Source organism: Hyperolius riggenbachi, chromosome 2 (assembly GCF_040937935.1).
Source record: "Hyperolius riggenbachi isolate aHypRig1 chromosome 2, aHypRig1.pri, whole genome shotgun sequence".
Classification (NCBI taxonomy): domain Eukaryota; kingdom Metazoa; phylum Chordata; class Amphibia; order Anura; family Hyperoliidae; genus Hyperolius; species Hyperolius riggenbachi.
The window spans coordinates 290813390-290835812 of NC_090647.1; the positions used below are offsets into that span (position 1 = coordinate 290813390).

Genomic DNA, 22423 nt, shown 5'->3' on the forward strand with positions numbered 1-22423 from the left:
ATTAATTGTTGGGACTAAATCAGGAAAAGTGTGGTCCATGAAGTAGAACAGATTTTTTCCATGTTTCAGTCTATCCCAAACACTGACATGGATATGGCCCTTGAGGAGGACTGGAGTCCTGTCTTAACACAATAATGATCACCAAATGCTGTGCAGCGATTCTTTTCCATTGCAATTTTTCTGGAACCAAAGAAAGCTTTGCACCAGTTTGGTAAGTCTCTGAATGTGAGGACTAAGTTTTAGAATTTTTTGCCATTGGTAGCAGTGGGTTATTGCACAACACTGGTCCTTCAGAAGGGTGGGAAAGTACACAACCCTGAGGGGATTCAACTGAGATCAGGACTATGCGTTAGTAAATTTTGCATATTGAAAAGTAATCCATATTGGTTAAATCTCTAGCAATGTACAAAGTTTTGCACATTACACATAAACCAGTTTAGCATTATTCCTTGTTTTACCTGACTTGCTGGCCTTCCCCAAAAAAATCTTGTTTCTGCAATCTGAGTTTACCTGACTTTGTGAAAAAAACTGGAAACATCGACTTTAACCAGATACCAAAGGGCATCATAGATATTTTGCATATGCTTTGTTAAATGCCAGTAATTACACTCCACTAGATAATTTATGGAAGATTTATGCATGTACTCTTACCAAGGTTTATTTAATTTAGACTGTATAATGACAACTCTGGATTCAAAAGTCAACCTGTCAGCTAAGAGAGCTTTTAACCTGTTGTAGTATGTTGTAGTATGTCAGACCACATGCTGGGAAAAAGATGCTTTCTCCGTGGTCCTCATTCTATATAGGAAGTAACAAAGTTCTGTTGTAAAAGGACATTATTGATCTATATACATATGAGACAGAATTTAACTTTTGTTTTATACACAGCTTTAGACATCTGAAGAGACAGCAGGTGTACCAGCTGACAGAACCTTTCATCTTCATAGTGATCAGTATTTACATTTTAAAGGACAACTGTAGTGAGAGGGATATGGAGGCTACCATAATGTGTTCCTTTTAAACAATACCAGTTGCCTGGCTATCCTGCTGATCCGCTGCCTCTAATACTTTTAGCCATGGACATTGAACAAGCATATGCAGATCAAGTGTTTCTGACATTTTTGTCAGATCTGACAAGATTAGCCAACATCTTGGAGAACTACAACAAGCAGACAAAAAGGCGGGGTTTTCAAAGAACCAGTATTCTCTTATTTATTCTTCATATGTAAATCTCTTGAAATTGTGGACAAGACGTGTGGACATAAGATCAGGCCTCCATTTCACATAAACAGACTGCCTGACACGTGTTTCACAGCCAAAAGCCGCTTCCTCAGAGGTACATTGTATACAAAAATCCGTGGGCCTATGGTAAACAACACCGCAATCTAAGACTTAAAGAGAAGCTGCTATCAACGGCGATCCAAAACAAGTCTAGGCTGCTTTGGAGCTCCTTATTGTGGCTAAAAGTTTAATTCCGTTTAAGTGGAGATGCCAGGGTTCTCCAACCCTGAAAGTATGGGTTGAGAGGGTTAATAAGATGAAGAGCATGGAGAATCAGATCGCTTTGCAGCAGGATAGATTAGAAGCATTTATTGTTAAATGGGGAAAATTGAGATAATTTCTAGATACTAAGGAGTATGAAGATATGGTGGAGATGTAGGGGAGGGAGCTTCCTGTAATTATAATTATAATTTTTTGTAATTTTTTAGTACTTGGGATGGTAATTGGTGGGGGGGATCTTTGAAGAAGAAATCCTAATAATGTTGAATTATTTGCAAGAGTGTTGATTGGAAGATTGAGGAGAATAGAGGATGGTATTTCTTTTCTTTTGTTTATTATGTATTTTATAATTTTGAAAATGGAAGAAGAGAATATGGCGATACATTGTATTGGAATTGATATGAAAGATGTTTCTTCAATAAATTATATGAAAAAAGGGCTGCTTTGGATCACCGTTTATAGCAGCTTCTCTTTAAGACAGGTCTTAGATTGCGGTGCTGTTTACCCTAGGCCCACGGATGTTTGTATACGATGTGCCTCTGAGGAAGCAGCTTTTGAACTTAAAACACGTGTCAGGCAGTCTTTTTATGTGAAATGGAGGCCTGGTGTTATGTCCACACGTCTTGTCCGCAATTTCAAGAGATTTACATGTGAAGAATAAATAAGAGAATACTGGTTCATTGAAAACCCCGCATTTTTGTCTGCTTGTAGAGTGTTACTGTACTAGGGGTGGAACTGCATCACTTTTTTATCTTTGTCTATGATCTTGGTGAACTAACCACAGATGAGTGGATGTAAGCTGCCCTTAGATCCTTCTGTCTGTTTATGCAGTTTCAGGCCCAGACATGTTAAAATCGGGGCTCTGTCTGGGCTACACTATCACTTCCAGGACTCCTTGTTTTTCTTTTTGGTGAACATACACCAAATGTTCATGCTGGACATACCTCTGTGTGTTGTCCGATTGTCTCCTTTTTCCTGCCTGGTCCCCATAATCACACCATGAAAATTTTGATTTTCATCTTAAGGGGAGTGAATAGGACAGGAAGAGGAGGGAATAGGAGGATGATCCCAGCAGAACATCACTGCAAGTTTGCCTCATTTTTTTTTACTTTAGCCTACGTGCACAGTTCAGCTGCTTGGCTTTTTTGTCCATGTCCAAGGTATGGATTTTTAGCCATAATTATTCCATGTGGACATCATCTGGCCAGACTTCTCCAGGCAGTAGATGGGTGTGGACCTGGGTACCACAGGTTTCTGCCAGCTTTGTGCCGATGGCTCTGCTGGACATATTGTTTTGGTGGAAAGTAAGCAGGATAGGTATTTCACATGCTGCACGTTTTCTAGGCCAGCCACTCAGTCTGTGGTCCTAGACATTGCCATTTCTTTGTTTTTCTTAAAAAGAGCTTGAAAGCACATTTTGAAACCCAAGGCTGCTTTGAAATCTTTACCTGAGAGAGACATAGATAGATAGATAGATAGATAGATAGATAGATAGATAGATAGATAGACAATGCGATGAGTGATTGATTGATAGATAAATAGATAGATAATATCTTTTATCGACATGTTATTATTCCCTACTTACGGAAAACAAGTTAAAAATGTATGCTGTGGTTTTCTATTGTAAGATTGCTTGGGTACATTACTAAACACTGTGTTACAGCTCAATAAAAGCACATATTATGTGTTTGCATATAGGAAGCGCTGCAAGGGTGGAGAGTTCATGAGCATTTTTCACAGCCTTTCATGTTCAAGACATTTTTATTGTGGAAGTGATGTATGGAAAAGGAGCAGAAGAACAATGGATAAATCATGAAAGGGCCCTTTCACTTCTCCCCCCCCCCCCCCCACCCAGAGGGCTTTCTGTCCTTCTAATTCCCTTTCATACAGGCAAAAATATTATATGTTATAAGCTAGATATTGACACTGTTCACTAACTAATCATATGCTGCAGCAATGCTATTAGACTCACAGTCCTGGCTTGTGTTCTTTTGCGCTCCTTCCTTCAGTAGTGGCTTATGATTAAACGGAATACAAGTATATTTTTCTTCTTGCAAAGGTTGTGTTGCACATAATAGCAGAGTCCTCAGTATCTGGCACCAGCAGGGATCCTCCAGGGATCTGAGGGGATTGCTTAAGCAACCGGCCTAAAAAGCACAAACCAACCCCCATGTAGCATTAAATACTCACTGCTCCTCCAGCGATGTCTTGCAGCTTTCGGGCGAGACACCTGACATGCCAGGAGCCATGTACAGATGCCGGAAAGCCACTAGAAGCCTGCTAGGAGCTACAGGACATTGCTGGACAAGCGGTGAGCATGTTAAGACTGGCAAACCACTCCAAACCCCCAAAAATGGTATCCATTCTCTCTAAGGCATGACAATTAGTTGAGACTTCTGGTTGCCTGAATTTCGGACAATGGGGACTTTGCTCTATATACAGTCCATGCACCAACATGCAAAATACTAAAAGTCACTTCTATACTATTACCTAATTCAGAAAGACGGATTTGCAAGGAAAGGTGACTAGAAAGTTGGAACAACATTTATCATTGGTCCAGAGTTTCTAGACAGGTTTCATTATAATTGTTATTACTTTCTATAATTCCCATTTTTTTGCATTGCTGTGCAAATAAATACTGTATACACAAATTATATGTACTGTATATAGAATAGCAATTATGATGCAATTTTTTGTACAGCATATTATATACATACAACACATACACATAGAACAGTTGTTGCTGTTCTGCCCTTTCATGCCTGTGACTGATTTTGCTAACAGTTTTTAATGTATGTATTCTCTGAAATTGTCAAAGACGGCTCAGGCTCTTGTAACCAGTTCACCAATGGGCTTGTTCAAGAGGAGAGGTGTGGAGGTCTTAGTTTATAAATCCAAAGGTCTGCACATTCCATGAAAGTTTAACGTGGTTTATTCACAAAATACACCAAGTATAAATTTTGGTCACCAACAACCGTTTCAGGGCCACAGGGGGTCCCCTTTGTCAAGACACATAAGTGAACGATAGCACTTTAATACAGTGCAAGACAGACTTATAAGTACTATGATACATGTTCCCACCCTTTAATTCAAATTACTGTTCCCCCTCCAATCGTAATTAGCATATGTCAACACACCAAGGCATATGAGAAATAGACCTTCCATCACTCAAAATACCACCAGGAAATAAAGTCCTTACCAATGTGTATTATTGGCTGTATGCCAATGCCTCTGAGCCCTGCTGCCATGCATGTGCCAGATTAATTGCTCCCCACCTTGTCCAAACTGTCCAAACGTTGGTTGGAAATCCCACCTCATTGTTCGCATCGCTCACTCCCACCGTCAGTCCAGGGTCATTACTCTCTGGCACTCATGGCTGCCGATCAGGTTTGATAGACAAGAGGTCTTAGTTTAGACCTCCACACCTCTCCTGTGGATTTTGATGTATTCCCGCATTCAGTATTAAGCAGCTTGCTTCTAGTTTATGAGGGGAAAGAGGGGATAGGCCAAGTGACATTCCTAGATCTGACACTTTCCCAGCAATCATGCTGTATAAGAAGGGGTAGAGTCTAGAAGAAAAGATGTATGGCAGATACCCCTATTGTAAACTATGTGTGCACTGAAAACATGTATATAGTAGGCATTTGTCCTATTTGCTTCTGTGCAAGAAACAGTTTTGTTTTTTGTTTTCTTTAGTCCTCACCAAAACATAGATCAGTTCCATACTGTGCAAGAAGTGAGCTAAGACATAATGCTAAACAAGGAAATTTTCATCTAGATGTCAACAATATTTACAGGCAAAAATAATTCTCTCTGCGTCGTTCTATCCTTCCTCAGATAAATAGGTACTTAAAATGCATAAGGGATATCAGCAAGGTCTATGTACAAGTTTCCCCTGCTGATCTTGGGCAGCCTTAGAAGTAGCCGAGTTAATTTGAGCCATGGTTGGTCTGCTGAGCACACAGCAGATCAATAAAAAATAAATCATTAAGGCCCAGCATTCTCTTCCTCTCTTTAAAGCAACACAACATGTCTACTCTGCTTTTAAACACTCACTGCCTATCTTCAATATCAATATCAGAACACCAGCTGCATCCTCAACCAGCAAACCTCAGTCAACAAGTTCAGAGCACAATTAACATGACAACCGCAATTCCACTCACTTCCTTTCTCTAACAGTACAAGAAATTTCCACCAAGCAATCCATACTGTATGGATTATGTACTAAAAACATCGACTTGAGTGTCCATAAAATTACCAAGCACTATTTCAAAATTCAGAATGTATCCCCTTGAAAGTCTGCCTGAGTTTACCTTCATGGAAGTAGCTAGAGTTAAACGGCTACTTTGCAGAGAAGTTGTGTTAAGAGAATAAAAAGGGACACTGGATAGCTACGAAGATGGTGAGGTAGAATACAACGAGAATAATAGATCCCCTCCCTCCCCCCAGGACGATGCAAGATGCTTGACTTTGAACATCAAGCACTAATGATCAAGTTTAACACAACTAGGATTGTCAGGTAACACATAGGAATAACCTTGGGCAAACACTATGCATTTTGTGGAAGGGCATTGTAGTCAGCATATTGTATAAAAATAAAGCATTCAAGCATTAGAGGGTAATATAATAGCTGCACAGGAAGAGGTGCTAGAAGTACTAACATGTTATTTGGGTCAGCAAAGGATTTCTGTCAGTGGATATCTCTGATAATTATTTGAGCACACACACAAGCGTGCCCATCCATCCAATGCCAGTCACATTACAGCAGGTACAGAATACCGTGAATGCCTTTATGTTGTCTCTTTTTGCCTCCGCTGTATATCTGCAGCTTCTAGAAACATAGACTTTCTGAAAGTCATTATTTGTGCATGCATTAGTAACATATGAGGCAATAGCCTGTTAAATTTGATTCTACTTCCACCATACACAGGAAACCAATCAGTAGTGAGGGAGAATAAGAGTAAGCCTTACTGACTTCTCCTTACTACTACTACTAAAGTGGCATGCTATATGCCCTGCCTGTACATTATGCCTTCACAAAATACAAGTCCAGGCTCATATCCAACATGTATATATTTACATTAAATTACAAATATGCTAAAGGGGTTTGGCAAAATTCCAAAAAGCAACAGTAATTTATCTTTTGCATACTCACACATGCAAAGACAAACTGCATATGTTCCACACAAGGGCAGTCAAATCAGCTCCTATCCCTAGAAAGCTTTCACAGAACCATGCATGTTTTTGTAAGCCAATATACCCTATTTTTTGTGAAATGTAGGGACTCGAGCTGTATCAGATGTAAGGACAGGAGCTGTATCCTGATTGACTAAATCTTTAAGGGAATTGTTGATCGAATAAAGACAATTCCAACATTTTTTTTTAGGTTTTAATTGTGTTTAATGTTGTAATGTCTGTTATGTTTATAGCAGCTATAAAGTCACTTGATGACTTCTACTAATTTATATGAATCCCCATTCATGGTTAAGCAGTTTTCAGAGACTTGTCAGTATGACACTTCTGTCCATCATTCTCCTACTTGTCGAGACCCAAGCTTAAATTGCTCAGAACTATTGTGAGAGTCACTGAAAGCCAAGTGAGAAGTAAACTGGGGACAATCTGCCTGGAAGATATGGTGGAGACATACAGTTCACCATACACAGTGTCTGCTACAGCCTAAAGTGTTGGAGAAAATATCATGGGCCAAATATGTTTCCAAGCATCCTGTACAGCCCTTTTCCTCTGAATTAAGCTGCTGTTTGAGTCAATCAGCAGTTACCATAAAGAATAGCAGTTACTAAAGTATAAAGAACCATAGATGCTACATAATATGCGTCCCCTATGTGAGCAATCATACTTGCACTTCACAGGAAGTAAGCATTGAGAAACCATCCAGAAGCTTACCACTACCGATGTATGTATGCAACTTATTAAAAAAAATACCTGACACCAATAGAAAGGATTATATAAACTAAAATACTGTATTTTTTATTTCTTTAAATAGAAGCTCTTGAGCAAGTATGCTTCTGTTAAGTAGTCTACAACTCAAGTCACACGTAGTGCTTTAATAGAGTTTAAAATTGTCTATACTTTAAAAATGATTCACATTTTACATGCTGTTTTTCATCGGATTAACAAAGATTTTCCTTACTACTGTTAACTTTCTAACTATTTGCAGAAAGAGGTCTACTGCAAGGCACAGCATGCAGTATATAGTAGACAGATCTAACATTTCCTCTAAGAAAACAGCCTGCCGATCTCTTTCTGATTCCTCCCTGTAAGGCCTGACAGGTAAGGTTTTTATTTTCATTATTAAGATAATGCTAAGTTTTTGAGTTTTTTAATTTATTTTTTTACTGTCCATTCTGGAAATGAACAATTTAGCCTGATAATGTAATTGTGCTGCAGTTTAGCACAATTTCATATGTCCCATATGAGAAGTATTTTAAAAATTTCCACTGAGTTGACCAGACAACAAAATCCAAACATAATTTTAGAAAACTAGTTCTATCAACTATTAACATGATTGGTCATTTAATCTTTAGCACCATCCAGTGGCTTTCTATTACTGTGTGGTAAGTATGCCACTTTTTCTTTCAATTCAGGTGTACTTGGAACAATATATTGAATAGAACTGGACCCATTACTGGCCCTTGTGGGATCCTAGCAATTTCCTATCTTAAGTTCAATCCATTTACTATTACATTTTGCTATCTGTTCTCTAGCCAGTTCTCTATCCATGTTTTCCCAATATCTAAATTTGCATTTAACACTTAACCATAAACACTCAAGATGTTGGTCAAACAAGACCTGACCTGACCTAAACCCTTGCTGGTTATGCGAAATAAGATTATTTTTACTACTGTGTATAATTTTGTATAGCATTTCATAGAATACCTTTAACAGTTTACACCCAACATATGTTAACCTTTACAAAGTATATAGTTTCAAAGTTCTGATTTTTTTTTGTCACTTCGAGAATAACAGGAAAACATTACCAAATTATAGGACAAGCAAGGAGGGACCCGCAGCATCCACACACTGAAAGCCTGAGGGAGTCAGGAACCAGGGAGCTCAGTAGACAATGGAAGAAAAAGTTCCGCTACACCAAAGGCTGGGTGAAAATTGGTTCTCCATTTATTGGTTACATCAGTGGATACAAAAATATGTTAAAAAGCTCACGCGTATCGGAGCTCAGGGCTCCTTAATCATAGCTGACACACTATACTAATGCAGCAGTTTAAGTAGACCAAGATCCACCCGCCCTAGGGAGGGAGGGAGGCATGGCCACAATTCTTAAAGCAATATACAACAATCTAATCACACATTAAAAATGGCAAAAGCCTAAACATGGATTATGATAATAAAATGTTACATACACAGTAACTGGTATAACATACTATGTGATTTGTCCAGACACACTAAGAAATATGACAAGAAAATATGTAAGTACTATAAATTAAAGATAAGGACTTAGGCACCAACGAGGGTCCATGAGGCCAGGCTATCAAAGACCAGAGTCATAAGTTAGACTAACGTCCATTCTGGAATTTAACCCGTGTGGGATCCGTGTCCCCAACCTCCAGATCCAGAAGGTCTCTCTTTTGCGCATACCAAATTATATGGCACAAACCTACTTGAAAAATACTTACAAAAAAAACAACAACTAAATAAACGGACCTTTGGATAACTAAGCTCAGCTCCTTTAACAGCTGAGGATGGATGCCATCTAGCCCAGCTACCTTATCTAACTGTATACAGCTTGGCATTAGCCAATCAAATGCCCTTTCCACCAATTGTGATTGGTCCAATTCAATGTCTCATACAATTTGCATTAATGCTGCTTGCTGGCCATAATTATTAGCATCTCCCTGACCATCTTTACTCCTTAGTTAAATACTTCATTAAAATACGGAGGCAGACTCACACTGTGTTTGAATATGGATTTTGCACTTTTAAGGACAACTGTAGTGAGAGGTATGTGGAGGATGCCATATGTATTTCCTTTTAAGCAATACCATTTGTCTGGCTATCCTGTTGATCCTCTGCCTCTAATTCTTTTATCCATAGACCATGAACAAGCATGCAGCAGATCAGGTGTTTCTGATATTATTGTCAGAACTGACAAGATTAGCTGTATGTTTGTTTCAGGTGTGATTCAGACACTACTGCAGCCAAATAGATCATCAAGGCTGCCAGGCGACTGGTATTGCTTAACTCCTCTGCAATGGCCTAATGCTAATTGGCGTCAGGGCCTGGAGGCGGAGATTAGCAGGGAATGCGTGTGCGCATGCATGCACATTCCCTGCTCATAAATAGAGCAGGGACCAGTGATCAGCCTGTGAGCCACAATCGGAACTGGCAGGCTGTTAAAAAAAAGGAAATAAACATTTATACAGCACTGCGATCTAGCGCAGCGATGTACTGGGTACAACCCGGTCACTTGGCTGTCCATCTGGTTGGCTCATAATCGAATTCCTATGAGAGGCGATTGTAGTGATGGACCTCAGGGAGAGGGAGGGAAGGGGGAGGGAGAAAAAAATATATAGCCTTTTTTATTTACAAAAATTACAAATATATTGATTAAAAAAAATGGCATCGCAGCAGCAATCAGATACCAAGAGGTCAAAAGGAAATCAATATGGCAGCCTCCATAGTCTTCTCACTACAGTTGTCCTTTAACTATGTGGTCTGTAAAGGAGATGACTCTTTGTACATTGTTGTAGCGTCTTATACAGTAATTCTATTAATTATATCTAAATATATCAACCTGAACTTGTGCAGTTTTATAGTGATTTATGTGCTCTGTCAATTTTAGCAAGTTTACTTGTTCTTTAACATTCATTTAAGAAAAACATTCCATTACTTATGCTAGTAAGTAAGTCTAAGCATTTATTTGCAACATTTGAAAAAAACGTTTATTTCATAAAATCTATTTTCAACATTATCAGAAAATACTTAGTAATCATTTACTAATAACTTATTTCTTACAGTGCATGGTTGGGAGTTTGGATCCTGTGAACAGAATAAACCAAGCAAAGAACGTAATTATGAAATATCGATCTGCTCGTAAGGATACTGCAAAGCTGGATAAATGCAAAGTTGTATGACTGCCAAAAGTGATCCATGTATAACAAAAAACATACGGGCGCAAATGTGTGTGTACTTTTTATTTATTTACTTAGTATTTATATAGACATCTTCTGCAGCACATTACGCAGTATAATGTGTTGTCACTGTCTCTAAGAGCTGCTTTATACTACATGCGATTTTGCTGCATTTGCCAATGACATGCAAAACGCAAGGACATCAGCAAAATAATGAAAACCACAAGAACACTGGCAATCAGCAAAGCACTGAAACGCTGCAGAAAAGCACCCAGTGTGACCTGGCTTTAGATTAGCAGAACGCTGACCTACTATAAACCTTTTAGCAGCTTCAAATGAGATACGTCTTTTGAAGCTGCTTGTGTAACGTAACCCTCTAACAGGATAACTCGTTTGGCTGCCTAGTGCAGGCAAACCAGTGCATGGGAGTAAGAAGCTATATTTACCTGCACTGGGCAGCTTCTTGTCTTCCTCCACCGGCGGCTCTTTTGTCTTGGCAGGTCTTCCACCACCGCCGTGGAGGAAGAAGAAGCTGATCGGACAGGTATGCATCAGCTCTCCCTGTTGCCACCCCTACCCCGCCACCACATACTCTGCCGAGCTGGCCAGGCTGGGGAAGGCACACTTCCCCAGAGACAGGAAAAATTCAGCCCAGCAGCCAAACAAAGTTTTACTTTATTTAGCTGCGAAGGGGTTAATCATACAGCAGCCACTTCTTGCAATAAAAAGCTATGCATCTGTTGATTGTACTCACACACACATACCCACAATTCCCCTCTCCGACCATGCTTGTTGCCTTCAGAGTGGACTTCCACGATCAATACTTGATTAATATGCTAATCAAAAATCAATTAGGAGTGCCATTGTTTTAATAGATTTTCATAAAATTGTAATATTTTTATAGAATCTAATGTCTTATCTATTAAAAAGAAATCAAATGACGCATGTCTGACTTTTAGCAGACCATACAAAAAGTTGTCAATTCACTTGATGCTCATCTACTAGAATCATAGTATGTTCATTTGGTCTACTTGAATAAGCATCACTTTCAAGCCCTGCATACAAATCTAAATTGCCCATTGTTGATTGCAATGCCCCATGGGTAATGCCTCTATTTGTATGTATAGATTAGTAGGATAAAGATATCTAGACATTAATCACACTATTGCCACAGAGAGTCATTAGACTGATAAGGGTTTGCCGGGGCACTAAGGCATGACATTGTATATTAAAACAGCAATAACATGAAAGCGTTCAGACATGTTAAAGCTTCTCAGTCGACTTTAATGCCCTATAATTAAAGATATGTTTCACAGCTTGGTAGGTTTGGGTCTGAAGGCTGAATTCGGCCAGTGAGGCGTATGGCAATCAAATACTGCAGCTTCTTGCTACTCAGCTGAGAGACACTCAGGATATACAAGAGGAAGGAAGAATGATGGTGATTACGACAACAAGATCTGAGCATCTCGTAGAAAACATCTTAGTTAGAGAAGGTGACAAGACAAGGTGTCAGTGAATGTACGAGATGCATTTCCTTGAATAATATGATGACAATGCTTTCCTGACTGTGTCATTATGGTATTTTGTTCATCCGAGTTTTAGAATAGTTAATGAAATAGCATAATCTTGACACAAATCAACACAATCCAAACTAAATAAAATGATACAATAAATAATAAGTGACAGTGTAAGTTGCAGGAGTACTAGAATTTGTGAATATTTTAATATATACATTTAAAATTTCCCTATAAAAGGCAAACACATCTTTAGCCTCTCAGACAACTCTACTAGTCCCTACAAGAAAATATGCAGGTAGTTCAAGGGAACCCGAGGTGAAAGTGATATGGAGGCTGCCATATATGTTTCCTTGTAAACAATGTCAGTTGCCTAGCAGTCCTGTTGATCTTCTGGCATACGTAGTGTCAGAGTGTCAGAGAGTGAAAACCCTGGAACAAGCATAAAACCTGCTTTTTCGGGGTCTATGGCTAAAAGTATTAGAGACGCAGGATCAGGAGGACTGACAAGCAACTGGTCATTTTTAAAAGGAAATAAATATGGCAGCCTCCATATCCCTCTCACCTTGGGTTCATTTTAAGTGTGGCAAACTGTGTTAGGCTGAGTTTCCACTTCTGCAATTTGTGTTTCTCCACACACAATTTCAGGCCTCTTGCACACTACATGCGATTATGATTTTTTTTATACAATCCGATTTTTGATTCCGATTAAAAAATGTAGCAGCATGCAGTTTTAATCAGAATAAAAAATTGAATCGTATAAAAAATCGGAATTGCAGGCAGTGTGCACGAGGCCTGAGATGTGAATTTACAGACTACTGAAATCAATAGGCTGCATCTGAATTCGAGTGCAGAGAAAAAAAAACCCCAGACGATCGGCTGCATAATATCGTGTTACGCATGCGAATCCCCATAGCCCTACATGGCAGGTTCTCACATTGAAAAGTGCCGGTATCGCCTCTCACAAGAAGCATGTCGGCACAAATGGAAATGTAGCCTCATTCGTTTGTACCTTTCCCACCTGTTTCTTGATTCTTCAAGATTTGCCCGTGTACCTCCCATAAACTCTCTCCTTGGGGGCTAACAGCTTGAAAAGATGACATGATGCAACACACACCCATATTTTATCTTAACTAAAATTTTACCAGAGCAAACATCTACTCAGACAGGCTTAACCTCTTCACCACTGAGGGGTTTTACCCCTTGAGCACCAGAGCAATTTTCACCTTTCAGCGCTCCTTCCATTAATTCGTCTATAACTTTATCATTACTTATCACAATTAAATTAACTATATCTTGTTTTTTCGGCCACCAATTAGGCTTTCTTTAGGTTGGACATTATGTCAATAATTATTTTATTCTAAATATGTTTTAATGGGAAAATAGGAAAAATGTGGGAAAAAATTCATTATTTCTCAGTTTTCGGCCATTATAGTTTTTAAATAATGCATGCTACTGTAATTAAAACCCATGAAATGTATTTGCCCATTTGCCCCGGTTATAAAACCATTTAAATTATGTCCCTATCACAATGTTTGGCACCAATATTTTATTTGGAAATAAAGGTGCATTTTTTTCAGTTTTGCGTCCATCCCTAATTACAAGCCCATAGTTTATAAAGTAACAGTGTTGTACCCTCTTGACATAAAAATTAAAAAAGTGCAGTCCCTAAGGTAACTATTTATGTATTTTTTTTAATTGTATATTTTTTAATTTTTTTTTTTAATTACAAAAAAAAAAAATGGGGAGTGTGGGAGGTACATTAACCTACTTCCTGTTTTGTTGGCCATTTTGTTTGTTTATAAACAAACTTTTTAAAACTGTTTTTAACCACTTTTAATGCGGCGAGGATCGGCGAAATTGTGACAGAGAGTAATAGGAGATGTCCCCTAACACACTGGTATGTTTACTTTTGTGCGATTTTAACAATACAGATTCTCTTTAAGGAGAGTTACTGCACATAACCTATAAGGATAACAGATTTCTACGTACTGCACTTGGCTGCAGATACAGTGAAGTAAGACTGACATGTAATGGGTGCAGAGCACTTCCACAGTTCAATAGATCCAACTTCAGAGTCAGATTTCACTGTTCTGTTTGGAATATTGTGTATCCATTGCAGCAATGATTTGTGAAGCAAATACATTTGAGGTTTCATTCACACAGATGACAGATTGCTCATTTTCCCAGTGATTTTTCCATAGTGAAACCGGATCCCCATTGTCATGTATGGGAATGTAGCGTACGTACATATGGGCAATCATTATTAGCGTCTGTGATTGCGGTTATTGAAAACCATCACAGGCAGCTAAGGGGTAGTGAACGCTTCTTAAATTAGCACTTTACTTTCCTGGCATTCTGTGTGAGTTCTTCATTCCAGCAGCTGTAATGCATTTATAATTGCTGCTTGAGCCCTGGCCAAACAGCAGAACAAACATACAAAGCACAAGAGGCAATATTCACTAAACTGCAGCAATAAGAATAACCTGTGTAAAGTCTTACGCGCTGTGAGTAGAGAATAATGCATTTCATGTAATATATTGCATTCTGCTCTACTCATCGAGTGGTAAAAAGACTTTATGCATGCTACATTGCAGTTCAGTGACTATACCCCATTGAGACATTCAGCCTTAGATTGGTGTGTATGTTCTTATTGCGAGTAATGTTACCTTAAAAAAAGAAAAAAAATCTTATGTGATGGGTGCCAACATAGAATTACTTACCAACTTTAAAACTTACCAATGCAGAAAAAAAACTTACCAACAGAGAATTCAGAAGTTCAACTTCTTTGGAACTAATCTTCATTTTAACATGCATCTTTGATTGAAGGTATACTCTGATTGTTAATATTTTAAAACATAATCAGTTTTTACTCTCCGTGCATGGGAAGGCACTTGCTGGCTGGCAGCTGGGAGGCTGAACTGCGCAGCAAGTGCACTTAAAGAGACACTGAAGCGAAAAAATATATATAATATAATGGTTGTGTACTATTAAGAATTACTAGAAGATTAGCAGCAAAGAAAATATTCTCATATTTTTATTTTCAGGTATATAGTGTTTTTTCTAACATTGCATCATTCTATAATATGTGCAGATTACACAACACTCAGCATTCAAAATGATTATTTCAGAGCAGTCTGTGAACTAATGACCTCTCCTGTGCCAGAGGAAAAGTAAATAGTTCAATAACAGTTGAGATAATAAAAATCAGAAAACAGCCCTCTCCACGACTTTGAAAGTCGTAGAGATAATGGCTTGTTTGCATAGAGATAACAACTGGAGCTTCTTAACTCTTCCTTTACTGGAAACAATTAGACTGATGTATCTGATCTTAATGTTTTATTTCTTAGCTGTACTACACATACAAATCATATCATCATTTTTTTTTCGCTTCAGTGTCTCTTTAAAGGCCATGTGAGGACATTTCTTTTTAGCATACCTTACGTATACCCATCTCCAACAAGTATGTGGAAGAATACCATAGACCATGCGGGCTGCTGGTGTAGCTCAGGGTGCAAAGCCCCACTCAGCTGGGGCTCCACATTCTTGCTATCCAAGCCTGCATGGGGACAAGGGTTTAAAGAGGCTTGGGAGGGGGGACCCCACATCATTTTTTTTCTTATTTTTTTTTTACATCTGGCATTATCTTCATCTGATTGTATTCACATTTGTGTCCACTACTCGACTGTAAGGAAACATAAGTGGACTTTTACCTCCCATAACATACCCAGCTTTCTAGCAGTGCTCAAGTTAAAATGCTTAATTTATCTATGATTTCATTAAGAAGTTCACTTTGCACTCTCAGACTGATTAAGTACGGTACTTTCTTTTTTACCAAGTTGATTTGATTTTTTTACTCCTTTCAGCCTTTGCAATTAAGTTTTTGTAACTCTATAAGTATTATTTTTTATTTTTAACACAGTCTAACCTTGTGAAATGCAATTATTGTTTTATATTTGGTGTCTGTGTTATTGGATATCGTGTACATAGGTGTTGATGATGGGATCACTGTGTGGTCCTTTCCATATTTTTTAAGGAAACACATTGCTATTGTTAGAATCTTCATCTGTTTTTCTTTTTTCTCATTGGCACAGGCCTTATGCTCTGTGAATTTTGAAGGAACATAACACACTTTTATAGTTTACTCTTATTTAACCTGTGGGATTAACCTTTCCAACAGTTTACTTTTAGTTTTGTAGTTTTTTTTTTTTTTACTTTGCATTATATAGTAGTTTTGTGAGCTATGCTCACATTTTTCTTTTCCAATTATTCATTATCAGCCGTGATAAATCCCCAGGTATAGCTTGCATGTTATTACTGTAGGTTGTGAGTAGGACATTGTAAACAGGCATGTAATCAATAGGGGAAGAAAGAAGGGCTTTTGGATAGACACAGAGAGGTCAGGACAGTCCCAGTTTAGTTAAATCCAATTTTGATAAAATAAAAATTTTAGAGTGAAAGAAAACAGTATTTAGATCTCTTTTTTGTATCTCCCATATATGTAATTTAGCTTTATACAGGGGAAAAATAACATAAACAAAGTATAGCTATAATAATCAAAGATATTTTGCAAATATGATCAAATTTTCCTCTTCATTTCTCACACAGTTGCATTGCATTACTGATTTTTCTTATGAAAGCACACAAACCTAACACTTAGCCCCCCCCCTTCCCGCTGGTGCCTCCCCCCTGGTGGTGCCTGAAACGTACCCCCCTCCTCATAGAGCCTAATGCTTAACCCCCCAAACCTAACCTTAACTCCCCCTTAAAACAAGTCCTGTTTAGAAGGGCGCCCACTATAATAGCTGGCACAGGAGCCACCCGCTACATGAGCTGCAGCTAGAAATTTGAAGCCCCAGTTTGCACAGCGGACAGCCCCTGCACCCGCTATTATAATGGGCACCCTTTTTAAACAGGAGGCTGTCTGCACTCTTTTCTACTGCTCCAAGGAGGGGGGTTGGGTTGCGTGTATTAGGCCTGGTGCACACCAAAACCCGATAGCAGATCCGCAAAATGCTAGCAGATTTTGAAACGCTTTTTCTTGTTCTTCTGTTGCATTTCACCTAGCATTTTTCGGTTTTGTGAAGCGTTTTTGGTGTAGTAGATGTCATATATTGTTACAGTAAAGCTGTTACTGAACAGCTTCTGTAACAAAAACGCCTGCAAAACCGCTCTGAACTTCCGTTTTTCAGAGCGGTTTACGTTTTTCCTATACTTTACATTGGAGGCAGAAACGCCTCCACAATCCAAAAATGCCTCACCCTGGGAGTATGCATTTCAGCAAAACGCCTCCCTCACTGGTGTGAACCACCCCATTGAGATACATTGACCAAGTGTATCCACAGCCGCAAGTGGCTGCAAAAACGCTCAAAAAGCCGCTCGGTGTGCCCCAGCCCTTACTAAGTGGGGAAGGGCTTTCCTAAGATAGGACACAAACCCCCATCAAACACTTTTGAGATTCAGTGAAAAAGGCTCGAGGACCCTTCCGTCTTTCTGTGCATTTTTTAGCAACATGTCTATGTTACAGAAAGATATGCATTGCTGAAAAATGCACAGACGTTTATTTCCAACATAACATGTACATTCCCACACCTATATTCCAAAGTCTAGAATCTAGAAAGGTTGCCCAGGAGTGTGGTGGCTTTTAAAGTAGAGAAGTGATAGCGAATTCCAGCTAAATGCTCCAAAATGTAATATGTAATAGAGATGAGCAATACACTCTTCTACTGTTCATATCTCTGCTGAAGCAAGGAGGGTATTAGATTTGGAAAAATAAGTGATCATCAGCTCAACACAAATGAAGCCAGAGGCCCCAAATAACTCATTCACCATGAACAGAGACTTATCACTTTCACATATACATGGATATCCATGTCATTGTCAAAATCTATAATCCTGGAAACCCTTATTGTTGGAAACGATGGTAGAGGAGGTTGCCGCCTGGGCCAGAGGCCTTGGACCTCTCTAGGTATAGCGGACAATGAGTGATTGGCGAGTGATCACCACAAGAAGCTTTATCTTACTATGTGTATACTTACCCCACCCTAATTAAAATCAAATGTATCCAATTATGTTTTATAACTACTAGTTGAATAAATATTAGCAAACTAACGGATCAGCAGATGCTAGCTAAATTTATTCTCGGGTCATTGGAATTTTAAACTTTAGAAGAATTGTTTGCCATTACTATTCATAACACACCACTGCCTTTACCCAAGCCATATAAGCACTCACATATTGTATGCTAAGGGCAATATGGTCAGATGTCAATGAACCTGTCAATATGGTAACCTGAATAAAGATGAAGAAGAAATTAATTAAATGCAGAGATTAAGACCCATGCAAAGAACACAAGGCTACAAGACCACTATCTGACCACTTAATACTAGATATGAGAAGGTGGGAGATACAATAGCAATCAGTCAAGGTCTCTTAAATCGTTTAGTAGCTTCTTTCCAGCCAACAACACCCAGTTTGTGGTTTCTGAACCCAAAGACATAACATTGACAGGTTTAGTAAATATCATCTTATGTTTTTAGGTTCTTTAGTCATCACTTTATTTAATGTATAGCACATTAGCCCGTAGCAATATTTACCAGAGTTTTTTATGTTTTGCCCGTACAGCACACAATCATTGAAACAGCAGGCTTTGTTTTTTGGCTTTAATGATATTTTTATGATGATGTTCTGTACATATATCCTCTTCTGCTGTAAAACGTGTTGTTCTGTACCAACAAGCGTCCTGTGTGATTTCTTTGTTACAGATGCACACTTTTGGATGTGTTTAGACATAATCATGCCAAATAGCATAATATCAAAAAGGTATGATTATGTGGGTAATGCTCAAGCGTAAGCCTCCAATATACCTAAATAATAATGTTCCTATTTGCTGTCCTGCATTAAGGGAAATAAAAATGAGCCAGATTAACACGTTTTCCTGACAATGCTGGAGAAAAGCAGCTTTTATTGTCTGCCAAGAGAACATTTTGCAGGCAGTTGATACACCAGCGGTCCCCCATGAGAACAATATATTTCAAGAGGTTTTATCCCTGTAACAAAGTACAAATAAATAAAATAAGAGGTTGCACTTTGCTCTGCTGTCTCCAGCTATAAAGGGAATGATGGGTATATGCTCACTAAGGCTCAAGATTACAAACGGGAGGCGCAATATGAATGTAAGTTGGAATAAACGCCATTAAGGAGAAAATGAAGTTGGGGTGGGATTGTTTATGTTTTCTGTTATTGGCTAGCTTCCAGTTTTTAGGAGGTCCCGTCCCAGTTTCGGTTTTCATCCATAAACATTCTGACATGATGTGTTATTGGCTGAAGATATCTTTCAACAGCTCATCTAGGGATGCTGTGTTCAGCGCAGATATATCAGCAGGTTAGAGATGACAAACCCAAATTGAATTTGGCTGTCAAAGTCGCATTGGAGAACAGAAATAATTTGGAAGAAATCTACATTTCTGTGATTGACTCTGACAGCCATAGAGAACTACTTTTCTCTGTCACACTGGCCTCCCAATTGCTTTGTAAACACAGCCCAAGTCCTTCTTTTAAAACAACAAAACCTTCAAATAGCTATATGGATTTATCGCTATTCTTAATAAACTGCAAATTATAATCTTTCATTAACAAGATATTTTCAGTATCACCATCACAACACAGAAGAAGGCACAGCAAAGACTCTTCTTCCTTTGCCAAGTTCGGTATGGCCCAGGAACTTCTGAGGTCCTTGTACATGGCTACCATTGAGTTAGTCCTCTTTTTATCCATCTTAGTCTGGTATGCCGGCTCTTCAGTCAGCACTCTAGGGCACTGAACATTGCGGCAGACCATACTCACCTAGGCCATAGCCCCTTCAGGCGGCTCCCATTGGACTGGAGGCTCCGGGCCGTGTCATCCAAGACCACAAGGCATAAGAAATATTTTTTCCCCCCAGCCGTCAGACTCTTGAACTCTATACAGGTCCCTATCCCCACTGTGGGTAGCTCCAACCCATTGCTGACTGTTGCCCGATTCCTGTTAAATGTTTCGAATGTTTGCATCTTACTATTGATAGTACTTCCTACTATGTCCTGTTGTTGCCAAACCCAATTCCGGGCACGACCCAGTCGTGCTTGGCAATGAAAAAAACGATTCTGATTCTATTTGCCAGCCCATGGTTTTGGAAAATCTTGTTGGGATTCCAGGCTGTGGAATCCCCTCCCCCCCCCCAAAAAAAAAATCTCACTATCCCAGTCACTATCCTCATCAGGCTTGAAAGAAAGGGGGAGAACCGAGAGCCCAATATGGTGTAGTATGTTAATGAGGTGATGTCTGATGCAAACACACACAATGGTTATACTCACAAGGACGGGTCGCCTCCAAGGCAACCACTGGATAAGCAGGCGGGGAGAATTGTAACCTGAACCCGCTCAGGGTTAAGAAGTCGCTCTCTGTAGATAGAAGGAAATGGGGATACACCCCTCCACCAAGGGTGGACTAAACAGTTATGTGGTATAACAACAGAGGCGCCAAGTAGAGTAAAATTTGTTAAAATTGTTAAAAAGGGGGAAGTGGGTGGACTCACCTCCCTTCTGAAAAAATGGCCAGACAACGGGTAGGTTACTTTAAGTTTAAAGTAACATTTATTATGAGCTCCAAAAGTGCAACGCGTTTCACGGGTAACAGTCCCGCTTCTTCAGGCAAACAATTTTTGGAGGGAGCAAAGTCGGGTCAAGAGCCAGATATAGCGCCTCTGACAGACAGAGGCGCTATATCTGGCTCTTGACCCGACTTTGCTCCCTCCAAAAATTGTTTGCCTGAAGAAGCGGGACTGTTACCCGTGAAACGCGTTGCACTTTTGGAGCTCATAATAAATGTTACTTTAAACTTAAAGTAACCTACCCGTTGTCTGGCCATTTTTTCAGAAGGGAGGTGAGTCCACCCACTTCCCCCTTTTTAACAATTTTAACTAATTTTACTCTACTTGGCGCCTCTGTTGTTATACCACATAACTATCCTCATCAGGGTCATAGCATCTGAAATCTGCTCCTAACTTCCACAAAACAGGGTTCCTCCATTATTGTTGTCCCCTCTTGTGATTCTCCTTTTACTGTAGCATAGTGCCCCTATACTGCTCCATTCATGTTAGTGCTTTCTATATCATAGTGCCTTCTTTCACATTCGCCTCATTATATTTCTCCCGGTCACATGCTAATCATTTACTACATCATCCATTAAATTGTTCCCCTTTGTTCTGTCTCTATAAAAGTGCACACATGCTGTAGTTTTCCCTTAAACATATGCCCCCAGTTCAGTCATAGACCTATCTTTACTATAGTGGCTCTTATAGTGATTTGTTTATTAACCTCTCCCACCCTCCCACCGTTCTGTCATTATTATAGTGCTCACCAATGTTTTTCCTTTAAAGTGTAACTGTCGGGCACAAAATCAAAAATCAATTCTTTATTTTTATCTGGTAAACAAGTAATAAGGATGCTAACCAGGAAATCCAAAAGTTAAAATCACTATTACTTTTCTTGCTGATAAATGATCATTCCCCAGTTTACCTGACTCTTATTTGGTACACACAAAATTTGGTACACAAAAAGGAAGTTGCAAGGCATGCTGGGTTGTCCTTTTTTGCTTCTCTATTTCCCCCCAGACTTAACTTATGCAGCCTGATTGGCTGAAGCCTCTTTCCCTTCTGGAACTTTCCTCTTTCCAGGAACACTCCTCTGTTCCTCTCTGATCGGCCAATATTTCTCGTGCTGACACAATGCACTTTCTATAGTGAAGGGCAGGCAAATCAGGCAAAGGAGAGTAGGGCAGGAAATGACACCAGGATTGGCTTCACAATAGCCACACTTAAAATGGGAACTGCTAAGAAGGATTTTCTCTTTTTTTACTGTAGAAAAATCACTAAAAGCAAAACGTGGACAGTGCAATACATATGTTATGTAAGTAGAGCAAGTACTTATCTACTTATATATGTGTTCTTTTTCTGAGATAGTATGGCTGACAGCTCCTCTTTAAATATCCCATTCCTGCCCATAGTGTTTCTGCTTCCTTTATACCAGTGCTCTCCATGGTGCTACTTATATTATAGTCAACCAGGAACAATATACAAGAGATTTTAGGTAAAAGATTACAAATTAATGTGACAGTCCTTACTGAGCGGAGCACAGTAAATAAAATAAAGACACCAACTTTTGCATTCCAAAATAGTTTTAAAGTTCACCACGCTTCATGCTCATACAATGACCTCAGTGCTGTAGATTCCAAAATGCCCATCCAAATTCAACCCGTATGCACATT

General features: G+C 39.1%; 1 protein-coding gene and 1 long non-coding RNA gene across 3 annotated transcripts in view; one reads left to right on the plus strand and one right to left on the minus strand.

Moving 5' to 3' along the window:
• LOC137544340 (uncharacterized) overlaps positions 1 to 12180 on the plus strand; it is a 28614-nt gene extending 16434 nt beyond the window's left edge. Inside the window, exons 2-4 of the long non-coding RNA XR_011025822.1 lie at positions 7679 to 7791; positions 10494 to 10656; positions 11924 to 12180. This is a non-coding gene — a long non-coding RNA (uncharacterized lncRNA). The remainder of the gene's footprint in view (positions 1 to 7678; positions 7792 to 10493; positions 10657 to 11923) is intronic.
• CSMD2 (CUB and Sushi multiple domains 2) overlaps positions 1 to 22423 on the minus strand; it is a 1291405-nt gene that overhangs the window by 1040952 nt on the left and 228030 nt on the right. The window lies entirely within an intron of this gene.